This window comes from Rhamphochromis sp. 'chilingali', assembly GCF_963969265.1.
Source record: "Rhamphochromis sp. 'chilingali' genome assembly, chromosome: 20".
NCBI classification, from domain to species: domain Eukaryota; kingdom Metazoa; phylum Chordata; class Actinopteri; order Cichliformes; family Cichlidae; genus Rhamphochromis; species Rhamphochromis sp. 'chilingali'.
The window spans coordinates 30448520-30461070 of NC_137947.1; the positions used below are offsets into that span (position 1 = coordinate 30448520).

The 12551-nt window shown below is 42.1% G+C and overlaps 1 long non-coding RNA gene across 2 annotated transcripts in view; it reads right to left on the reverse strand.

The window, feature by feature from the left end:
- LOC308388125 overlaps positions 1 to 4337 on the reverse strand; it is a 28194-nt gene extending 23857 nt beyond the window's left edge. Inside the window, exons 1-3 of one of the 2 annotated variants that reach the window (XR_013970059.1) lie at positions 3608 to 4327; positions 3222 to 3392; positions 1561 to 2186 (exon numbers count right to left, since the gene is read on the reverse strand). This is a non-coding gene — a long non-coding RNA (uncharacterized lncRNA). Of the gene's footprint in view, positions 1 to 1560; positions 2187 to 3221; positions 3393 to 3607 lie in introns of those variants that run through there. The other variant, XR_013970058.1, reaches the window with a different exon arrangement.
- Positions 4338 to 12551: the final 8214 nt, after the last annotated feature.

The following is a 12551-nucleotide window of genomic DNA, read 5'->3' on the forward strand; positions in this document are numbered from 1 at the left end:
CAGAAAGAAGTCTTCCCTAGAGCCCAAACTGCCCACCAGGTAGTGGCATGTTTAGCTCTTTTAAGGTCTTTTTTAAGTTTAATTATATAAGTATTTAAAATGAGTGTTCCTGCTTATTTTATTCATTTTTTCCAAGCAATAGTTTGCTGTGACCCACACACCGTTTGTTGTATTTTTCTTTTGAACTAAAAAGAGATTTTTATGCAAATGTAATGCTTTGTGTTGGTGTACGATCTCACTGCAGAGGAGGGGTTTGTTTGCTTTGTGATTCTGCTCTTGTTTATTGTGCTGCTGTTAAAATTCTGTTTAAAACAAATGTTTTTAACCTTACTTATGGTACTACTAGCATTACTTTGGTAATCCATTTGCCTTTGCAGCTGTTCAGTCTGCCCACTCCTGCAGTGTCCATTAAAACAGGAGTTGGCTTAGAGGACATTCTCTGCCTTCTCCATCTAAAATAGAAACACACACTGACCCTGTACAAGGTATAAAAGGAGAATCAAAGACATAACGACTCTAAAAGTGATGTAACATTGTCCCTGATGATGAAGAAAAAAAACCCTCCACCCCTTTGAGCACTTTCCTTTCAGTATAGCACGCTTAAACTGATGTAGAGTGTTATAAAAGCACACTGACACATAAATCTCCATAGAATACACTTACATGGTCTCCACTGGAAGCACAGACACCTGAGAACACGCCTGTGTTTCTGCGTCAGCTGTGAGGAAAGTGCCTGCAGTGCTCTGAGTGGAAGGATGGATTTATGACTCCCTTGGTTTAATGTTTATGCCATATGGGTGATGATTATGTGTAAGTGTAAGCTATGGAGATTTATGTGCCTGTGTGCTTTTATAAAACTCTATATCAGCACAGCTGATCAAATCATCACCTACTAACTATAGCTTTGATCGCTGCACCCGTACAAAGAGGGGGTGTTTGGCTGGTTGTGATGTATAAAACCCCAAAAATGTCAGCATCCTGAAACATCTGGACACGCAGTCACAGAGACCTTTGACCACTAAAATCGAATCAGTTCTTCCTTTAGACCAGTCAGATAAACCCTGATGCCAAATGTATTCAAAAACTTCATGACAGTGTTTTGGAGATAGTGACTTCACATGAATGGGACAGATGGGACAACCCATGAAGCAGGTGTTAAGATAGGCCGCAACAATCCGAAATGTTAATCTTGGACCTTTAATTAAGTCTGACAGACAGGTTAATGCATTTTACTGTTGAATGAGTTAATATTGTGTGATTAATTTGAGATACTGTACTTGCTCAGTAATAAAGAAATAAAAATATTCCACTTCCTGTTCCACCCCCAAAACCTCCTTTCTTCTCTTTATCTCTGTAAACTGTTCATGGTGCAGATGTAAAGTTGTTGCTGGTCCTTAAGGCGCTAGCTAGAGCTACAGAATCAGGAGGTAATGTCAATTCAATTCAATTTTATTTACACAACGCAGTTGTCTCAGGGCACTTTATACTGTAAGGTAGACCCTACAATAATACATACAGCCCAACAATCATATGAGCTGCCATTTTTGAATCCCCCCCCCCATGTGCAACACTAATAAATAATTAAATAAATAAATAAATAGATAACACAGTAAATTAAATTATTAATAAACCATTAGAGATCAGAGACTAGACAGAACCTGTCGTCAGGACTACAATGAAGATTAAGAGCCAAAATATTAACTGAGCACTTCCTGCTGCTGTTACTCTGGGGCACTATTTTTGCACTTGAATTGGAAGTGATCCTCTCTCCCAGAAGAGAGCTAGCAGCTGTCGCTCTTCACACTGGTCTGATCTGCTAATGAGAGCATTCTGTTAGCCGCTTTATTTGCGACAACACGAGGCCTTGGTGGTAGGGTATCTGGAGGTTCATGCAAACTGTTTAACCTGATTCAGACCTCAACAAGACATGGGTCAGCAGTCCGGCTAGCCTACGTATCATCTCTGACCCCTCTCTGAAATTTGTGGCTCGCCCTCCTCAGGCTGTGGATTCTGGGCATCAACCTGGACATCACGTTTTGATCCCGGCTGACCCTCCAAACCTCGGCCCCAGATACTGCATTATCTCTCCTGAGATTGATTGGTCAGAGTTTCAGCTTAGTCTGTCTTGTTTTTGTTCTCCTCAGGAGCTCAGCTGTGGAGCAGCGCCGTGTGCACCCATCCTTATGCTGCAGAGGAACAAGGACGTGAATGTTTTTCTCAGTATGAGTAAGAAATTCTTCCAGACCCAACAAACAGTGTTATCAAGTGGCTCTCGTGTTATAAAAGAAAGAATGAATTTCCAAAAATAAAACCATAAAGAAAATCTATTCAATTCACACTTTTTCAAAAACATAAGAGACAAAATTCACCTTGATTTTTGAGTCGGTTTTGTTGTTACAGTTTGTCAGACTAAAAGCAGCATCACACAAAGACAAATACTAAAGCACACAAGAGGAAAAAATGTTGGTTTTATTTCGGTGAGAGGCTCACTGAATAGTTCAGTGAGTAAGAAAAAGATGTGACTCTGATAGAGTGTGCAGAAGTGAGATAAATAAAAAGGGCAGAGTCTGGTCAAAATTTAAGATAAGAGCAAGGTCACAGAAGTAATAAAAACAGTGACACTTTCAGCGTGGCCTCCACTCTCCCCAGAGCTCCTCCTAACGAGACACTGTTGGTATATTCTGCTGAAAAGACCAATGAGGGAAGATCTTTAAGGAGGGCTGGTCCCTCTATTATGGGGATGAACTCTGTCTGTGTTTGCTTTGTAACACCCGTCCCACGTTCTATTGAGAGGGGCCCTGGGTTCCTGTTGTTACTTTCCTATTGATACTCCCTTTTTAATGCTTATGGTATTAAATATGCAATAAAACTACACTATATGGAAATAAATCACACACAAGCAGGTCAATTATAAAGTTAACTCCACTTTAGTGAATGCTGAATTAACAACACAAAGAAAATAAGTAAAATCAATAAAGTTTGTTAAACAATGATAAGGTATCTACCTCAACAGAAACAAAATAATCAAATAATATTGTGGGCCCACACGCACTCTCACCAAACACACACACACACCTCAAGTGCTACAGTCTTTCTGCTAGCAAACCCCTCGTTGCAGGCCTGAGTCGTGGCTAGGGTGCGTTGGGACCTAAAACAATATGGTCGCTTCACTTGTTGCCAAGCAGTAAAAATAAAAAGCACGTGCAAACAACAGTACTCACACCTCCAGGCAGTTCAAGGGGATAGCGGGGAAACTGGGTCACGGCTACCAGCAGGCCGCGGCAGCAGCACTCACAGTCGTCCTTTCCACGTGCTCCCACGTGAACACATAACTTCAGCACACCAGCAGAAGGGACCTCTCTGACCACCAGCAAGACGTCCGTCTCCTCCTACTGAATCACACAACTCCGCTAAATGCCAGTTCACATGCGATAACATTCAATCTTAGCATTAGCTTAATAAATAAAAACAGAGCAGAACAAGAGCTTAGCGAATATGCTAGGCTACGCTAGCGGCTATGTTAGCAGTTGTGCTAGCGGCTGTGTTAGCGCTAATCCGTTTTACACAATAACATTGGGTACAAGTGTCAGACAAAATCCACCTTTACCTCACAGTAGGGTACAACAGTTCTCGACTCCAGTTAACTATCCGTTAACCCGAAAATGCGTCTGTCGCCCTTCTATGAACTCTGCGTTCACTCGACACTGTTCAGCTCTCGTCTCTCTCGCTTCCTGCTAGTGATGTGCGGATCGATCCTGAAATATCGATTCCTCCGATACCAATCATTTATGTTCTAGAATCGATTCTCACATTAAAATATCGATATTTTAGTAATTTAGAGTAAATTTGTAGTTTATCATTAACAGGAACACAGTGGAAAGAAACTATAACATTCGGATTGCCTACATTCAAAGGAACTACTTCCTCTTCCGCCTTTCATAGTCATGTGCGAAATACGGCTGTATAAATGTCTCGCAGCCCCTTGGCGTGCGCACTCACAACAATGGCTGAGCGTAATTGTGCGGATGTATTTTACCTCCACAAACAGCTGAGCCGTGGTTTGCAATAAATGTGGCAAAAAAAGTGAGGTGTTGTGGCCATACTTGCCAACCTTGAGACCTCAGAATTAGGGAGACATTCAAAAGGGCTGTTTGGGCGGATAAATATATTTTACAGGGTTTATTTATCGGATAAAATACGTTAAATGTCACCGTTATTATTGGCCGGCCCGGAAACAGCGGGGGTGTCCAAATTCAGAGGCTGCTTCCACCTGAGGACCGGCCTTCGCGGTCTAAAGAAAGCCGGGTAGTACGTCACGAGCTCCCTCGGTGGAGTGAAACTCTGCCGTCTGCTTCTTGCTGTCTAAAATATAACCGGACACTGACGTAAACTCTTCTGTTTAATCAGTTTTCTGTTTGACGTTTATTCAGCTGTGTGAAAACCCCCGGAGGAACCCTCCCGAGGGAATAATAAAGTTTAATTTAATTTAATCTAATCTAATAACTTTAATCTCAGCCAAACCGATTTACTCACGAACAAATAAAACACTGAAAAAGCCAAACAAGAACATTTTTAAGTTATCAAAGTGACTTGTACATCATGTTTAACCCGAGTGGTGAAAGACCGCGGGGGTTTGAAGACGATGTGTCGGTCGGCTCAGATATTTGAAGTTTACACAGCTACATTCTCACCTGAAAATATGTTAAAAGTTTTTTTGCGACCCAGAAAGAGAAATAAGAGTGATATTAAAACTAAGTCGCTGCCGTCATTGTTGGAAACTGGAATTGGCTGGGCCGCGCTATGAATTCTGCGATATGGTTTTTCAACTTTGTTGTCCGGGTGGAAAATCTGGAGAAAGGTGGGATTCTCCCGGAAAAATCGGGAGGGTTGGCATGTATGGTTGTGGCAACATCACTAACCTTGTCAAACACCTCAGAGTAAATCATATCACAAAATATGACGAGCGTATGTTGAGGCGAACTGAAGAGGAGGAGAGGGACAGGTGCTGCTAGGGGGAGAGTCTCTCACGGAGTCCTTTAGTCCTCCAGGCAGGCAAGGTGTTCAAATAGCACACAACTTTAGTTTTTTTATTTCTATATGATGAACTCTGCATTATTAAGTGATAAGAAGAAGGTATTCTGATGTCCTGTAATCATTATGACGCTATAATTTGAGATACAATAAATAAAATCCGTTTTGTACAAAGTATCGGTATCGGATCAGTATCGTCGATACCACCCTGAATATTACTTGGTATCGGATCGGAAAGGAAATCAGTGGTATCGCACATCACTACTTCCTGCAGAGTGCACACGGCTCCCCACTTACTCCCACCCCTCTACCTGATACTACTTCAGGGTTCACTGGAGCTGTAGTACATATCAATACCATATCAAAAATAATGACATAAACCTCAAAATACAAATAAAAAGGTTGTGCATTTAACTGACACACATCACATACTTTGCAGGCATTTGTATACATTCTTGAACACATTAAACATTTGCAATTAACTATCAATATTAATGAACAAATTGAAATAATGAGCTACTTATATAGCCAGGGCTACAGCTTAAAAGTTGGAAATCTAAAACATAAGTAACAACTCATGTTTTAGATTGATGGCAGCAACAAGTTTCAATCTTCTTTTAAAGACAAATCTCTGGGAGCTGCTTGGGATATAAATGCTGTCGCGTTCTTGTCTGAAGGAGTATCCTAGCGGCTCAACGTTCCCAAATCTCCATTTTTATACTTTTCATTTTACATCGTGTCAAATTTCTTTTTAAATTGTTGAAACGCCTGGACGTCAGGCGGGCCAGTTCAGCACCCGGGCTCTTCTACTGTGGCGCTTTTTCAGGTGGTGCAGTATGCAGTTTAGCATCAACTTGCTGAAATTTTCAAGGCCTTCTCCAAAAGAGACCTCTGGATGGATGCTTACGTTGCTCTAAAACCTGTATATAACTTTCAGCATTGATGGTGCCTTTCCAGATGTGCAAGTCCTCTGACACTAAAGCACTCCAACACTGTGCAGGCTTTTGAACTGACTGCTGAGTACGAGCTGGATGATCCCTCATCTCTCAAGACAGAATTTCAAATTTCAGTTTGTCAGCTCACAGAACAGTGTCCCACTTTGCCTCAGGCCGTTTTAAATGAGTTTGGTCCAGAGAAGCCGGCAGTGTTTCTGGATCATGTTCACAGTTGCTGCCTTCACTGCATGACGACCTTTAACCTGCATTTGTGGATGTCACAGTGAGCCGTGTTCACAGACACAGAGTGGGTGCACTGATTTCCATTACAGAATCATGTCGGGTTTTAATGCACAGTTGCCGGAGGGCCTGAACATCAAGGACATCCAGCACAGACGTTCAGCCTTGTTCCATGCACACAGACATTTCTACAGATTCTCAGAGTCTTTTGATGACATTATGAATTGTAGGTGATGACATATTCACAATTTTAATATTTATTTGCTGAGAATCAGAATCTAAAAGTTGCACAATGTTTCCTTTTAGTAGACTTACTTCTCCAGCCTTGTTTGTTAAACATTCTACAGAGAATGAAGTTTGGGTTTGTGAGCTGGGACAATGGGACAATGGGACATCATTTAACAAGGAGCCGGCTGCTTACACACCTTTTAATGTCTGATCAGACTGTGTTGGGCTCTCACACACACACACATCGTCTGAGTGACGTCTAAAGAGTTCATGGCTGCAGTGCGAGTGTGAGCAGTTTAAAACTTTCTTTACCTGGAAAACTTCAAATTAAAACGTCAACATGAGCTAAACTCATCTTAGAGCAAAACCTTTCATTAATACTGTTAGGGTCCCTGGGTCGTTGACCCAGTGTTTTGTGTTTTTGGTTCTTTGATTTTGTTATTTCATTATATTCTAGCTTTGCTGTATGGGTTTTAGGATTATTCTTAGTTTAGGTTCTCTGGGTGGGGTTTGGTTAGAGTTTTTGTGTTCTGGTTTTCTGTCTGTGTTCCATGTTGCTGTCTCCCCTTTCTGCTGTATCCCCACATCCAGTCAGTGTCTGTGTCTGCCCTGGTCCCACGTCTCTGTTCCCTTTGTTATAGTGCCTGCCCGTGAGTCTGTGTTATGTTTCCTGTTTTACTTTGAAAGTCCATGTCTGATGTTAATGTGTCTGGTTTTGCTTCCCCTTGTCTCGTTAGGCCTGATTTGCCCCAGCTGTGTTTCCCTCCTGTTATTCATTCCCTGATTGCTCCCTCTGTGTATTTAAGCCCTGTGTTTCTCTGTGTCCGTGTCGTGATCTACCGTTTACTTTGCTGTGTGTTTTGTCATTTTTCTAGTTTAAGTTTGTTTTGAGTTTTTTCAGTCATGTTATATTTTGAGTCTTAAATTAAAGCCTTTTTGAGTTCACGTCTGTCTCCGGAGTCTGCACCTTGGGTCCTATTCCTGCTTGCACACAGCCTCACCTAACAAATACACCGGTCAAGTTTGAGATTTTAGGTCAGGTTGCATCGCTAATACATGACATCTATAGAACATATACGCAGCTTGGCGCATATTATCTGAAATTACACCTCATTTATACATTTAACCTTAAAATTTTCATTTTTCAAGTTTCATAGTTCATAGTTTTTTCAGAAAAAAAAGACTATTTCATCAGATCAGGCTGCCCCCCGCAGAAATTTACACATTTGTAGAAGATGAATTATATATGAAAACTGCTAAAAGTAATAGGTTCACCCCATAAAATTTACATTTCTACATGATAGCAAAGAAAAGGCCTCCATTCATTCATATGAAACCAAGAGTAAAGACAGTGGAAGTCCTTGATTATATTAGATGATCTCATTATGAAAAAAGTCAAGAATATGAAGCTGGCTCTAATTAACCTAATTAACACTTTTTTTTTTTTTTTAGCAGCATTAATGGTGTTTATGGTAAAAATCACCAGTAGTGTCTCCCTGTAAGTTGTCAGAGGGTAGGAGATGGTTAGAAGAATGTCAACGAGTTAAAAAGCAGCCAGACTGATTGGTAACACATCCAGGTTAGAATCAGCTAAAGACAAAAAACTTACTCTGCAAGTGATCCGTCAGAAGGATTTGAAAACATTCCTTTAACAGACTTGAAGCAAACGAACAGTCTCCTCTAATTGGAATACCGGGCGCAGCGTGACATCATAACATCAGCTGTAAGCCTCTGCAGGGGGACCACCTCGGGAAAATGCGATGTGTAATGAGAGATGTGCTGCTACAGCAGACTGGAGCAAGTTACTAAAAAACAATAGACAAAGGTCAAACCTACAGTGTGCAGGAGGTAGATATAATGAGAAACCGTAGAACGGATTTCAAACATTCACCAGCAAAAAGAGTCTTCATCATAGCCTCTGCCTGTTATGTTTCTTCTAGGTTTGATTAAAGCACCGAAGAATGCGATGCAGTGTAGCAGCCCTTCAGTGTGGCATGTAAACCTGTAACAGACATGGATGAATACTGATCTTCACCAGTGGCAGAAATCCCAGTCCGGGAGCAGCCTCCAAAAACGAAGTGGCCTGTGGGCCAGTTGGTATTCAGCTGCCATATTTCAGCCAAATCCGTTTGGGTTGTTCTTTAGAACAAGTCGTTTTCAGGCAGCCGGATGCTCACACTGACTCTGGCATCTATATACACACAGGAGAGAGTGTGGGTTTACAATTACAGTCACAGCAATATGTTTGTGCCGAGCTTATTTGCACTTCCACACAGCTTCCCTCATTCCGTCCAATGCATCCCTGCCTGCTGGATGAGCCCCCTCATCTATAAGTCTCACACCAGCTCCCCGTTTGGGTATACAGCAGGCAGAAAAACACAAATCACGCACGGCGTACAGCCAAAATACACTTATAGAAACACATTTAGTTAATTCATGCTGCTCCGGTCACAGATGGAGCTAAAAATTCCAATAAATTTCAACATGAACAATTTTACAGTTAAAATGAAGGAAATGTTTTGCCTTCAGTCTTATTTCTATTTGATTTCTGTTCAGTTGGTGCAGTAAAACACTTCACTGCACCTGTATTACTTAGTTAACCACTTCATTATTATTCATGACTTTATTACTACTCATGTTCTACTTTCTCCCTTTCTTTTTATTATGTTTTAGAAGAGTGCTGTGTAAGACAACGTGTAAAAATAACATTTGAGCTATAGATGGTATTTCTTTCATCATAAAATTCTGAAGGCTGCATATTTAAATCTTCATTTAAGAGCTCTGAGAGCTGTATGTGTTTCCAAAAGGAACCATAAATTTACCATTAGGCTGTTTCTCCTAATGAAAGGAAGCTTCCTCTGCCTGAGTCCAGCAACACTATAAAAAACAACAACAAAAACACACCCTGGTAGGCTGCAAAACCAACATCACTGAAGACACATACGCCAGACACCATTTGGGAGTTAGCCAAGAGGCACCATTGTCCTTTCTTTCCTTTCATCCTGCCAGCAAAGGGACGATCTCATCCTCAGTCGGTCTCATTTAAATCACCAAGCACACCCCCAGGAAGACACCACGGTAGAGGCTGATGAGTGCAAGAAACGATGCTACGCTGCAGTTGTAGGTGATGCAGCACGGCTGGAAAACCAACGTCTGACTGGTTTAAGTCGGTAGCGGAGAGTTTGTTAGAGTCGTTTAACCCGCTGGCACAGACTAAACTAAATATTCATTAATTCACGTACAACACCAATCAACTGTCAGGTGTTACACGGTCACTGGACAACAGACAGCAGAACTCGCTCTGGGAGAGATGTCAGCAGATTTGGAGCAGCTGTATAAAAGCTGTGTCAAAATGAACTGCTGCTGCAGCACGTAGCCACACTGCACGTCAACCTGCAAGGTGCAAGCGCTGCTAAGATCATCAGCATTTGGCAAACTGATCTGACATCATCTGTGTGTTAAACAGCACAAAGTGACCGAGCTCAAGCACATTTACAAATTTATGGGATTATTTAAGAAACAGATGTTTTCAAATGCTCATAAACACACACGCTCTTTCTAAAGACAATGTCTAACTTCTGCCTTCAGAGCGTGCTTAATATTTAGTGTTTTCTGAGTGCTTTTAGACTCTTCAGCAAGTAAATTAATAAAGGTATCCTTAGTCTGTGAGTGATGGCCTACTAACAAGCTGTCAAAGACCTCAAAAGAGCTGCACAAGTGGGTAATTTATGGCTGTACATGAATAGAGAGGATTTCCTGGATTCTAGGAGGTTAAGCCAGGATGCTGAGAATCACCACTGACCATCAACAACACATTGGAAAGCAGGTTCCAGCACTCCATTGGCCTACAGCATCCAGGCTGCATGTCTCGAGGGCGTAATTAAGGAATATTAACTACAAAACCACAAGCTCTTCATCTTTCTTGCAGACTGTAGCTCGTCTACAGTGGGTGCTATACTACAGAGAGTGTTGAGACAGGTACATCTGTGTAACTAACCGTCACATTTAGCCTGTGGAGTCTCGGCTGCGTGTCTCAAGAGGGCAATTAAGGAAAATTTACAGCTAGTGCTACATAACACATTTTTCTTCTTGCCCTCGTCAGAACGCTGTTACCACCTCACCTGGAGCTGTAGTGAATATACCGACATTTGCCCGCCTGTGACATTTTCCACAGCAGTTTGGCAGCGTTTAGAGGAAGCTGTCGGTGTAGGAAACAGGGAGGTTTCCATAAGACACGTAACCAGTACATGTTTTCTTCAGTGGAAGTAACAAATACTCTGTCCCCTGCATGCTCAAACATTACAGAGATGTTCCGCTTTCTTAATAAGGCAGGAAACTGGGGCACGCATGAAGAAGGCCTCGAGTTATTTACAACTTTGTCACCCTGAATCAAGTCTCTCTTGCACCTTTAGAGGACACTACGTTAGGAAAGAGGGTGCAAATGAACTCTGGCAGGAAATAGTCATGACTGTAGACACAGACAGATGCATTAAATTCTCAGATGCTGGTCTAAATTATGCACGGTTTGACTGAACCTGGAAGATGTCCATAAAATAAGATGGATTTTTTAAATAAACAGATGGTACTTTTTAAAAAAATGTAATCAATATGACAAAAACACCATTTTGTGCTGTCACCCTCCTCATAGCCGGAGACTTATATGGTAAAGCCAGATTTTGGGTGTTCAGGACATACAAAGCAGGCATATGAGCAGCGAAGAAGAATAATGCCAAGAGTTGGAGAAGTCGTACTGGACGCTTTCATACTTTATTGATATATAAAATATATTTTTGTTGGTATTCATGATAAAGATGTCAAGCTGGCAGCAACTTTCTGAATGAAAAAGAAACCCAAAGCATTGAGTAAGACAAATCTACAACTCACATCCTGATCTGAAGTTTAATTTACGTTGAGCTTTGACTAAACAAACAAACAAACAAACAAACAAACAAACAAACAATCTCGTCCTTTTGGAGCCAGCACCAGTCACGCCTGTTGTCTTTCAGGATGAGCCTAATGTCACTGGAAAGGAGGCAAACATGTAAACCGACAACCAAAGCAGCGTGTGTGATGCTCGCTGTCTAGTTAATTTAACAGTTGGGACATTGTTCCATTTTTGCTTCGTCATCTTCACAGGTGTATGGAGCTAAGCAGGAGAAACCTCACTGGCTGGTGGGTAGCTCTAGCTCACAGAAGTGAAAGATTCATGAAGAAACCGGAACATGCACGATTTTCTGTCTGGACATCGAAAACTGCAAAAAATGCAAAAACTGCATTTGGGAGGCCTCTCAGACATCGTGATGCATCAGGTACTATTACATGTATAAAGCTTATTTTCTAATAGTCGTCTAATTGTCTGGGACAGGTTGCCACTGGCTGCAGGTACAAAGTAACTGTCCCGAGCAAAAGAAGGAAAATTTGATAAATATGTGTCTAAATTATAAACCATTAGTATTTGCATAGCACTTTACTAGTCCCTAAGGACCCCAAAGCGCTTCATACTACATTCAGTCATCCACACACTGGTGATGGCAGCTACATTGTAGCCACAGCCGCCCTGGGGCGCACTGACAGAGGCGAGGCTGCCGGACACTGGCGCCACCGGGGCCTCTGACCACCACCAGTAGGCAACGGGTGAAGTGTCTTGCCCAAGGACACAACGACTGAGACTGTCGGAGCCGGGGCTCGAACCGCCAACCTTCCGATTACAAGGCGAACTCCTAACTCTTGAGCCACGGTCGCCCCTGGTGTTTACCTGTGGACGATTTAGCTTTTTGTTCACTTTTTCATGTGAACGTATCTATTTCTGCGTCAAGAAATATTGACCCAGGTATCCGCCGGCTACACCTGAAGACCCAGAAAATTAACCAGGAAGCCTAACGGTGTGTTCACACCGAACGCGATGGACGCGAATAAAACGCCCCAAACGCCCCTAATTTGACGCGTGTACATTCGCGTCTCAACGCGTGTCCAAGAAAAATCCATCGCGCGTCAAAATATGATATTTTGACGCGCGTGAACCGGAAATGTGGGAGGAATGTGGGAGGGAGTTGTGCCAGACCGGTATCTTTGCAAGATGGCAGCTATCGAGCTAGCGCTTGAAGAGAGAGTCTCCCT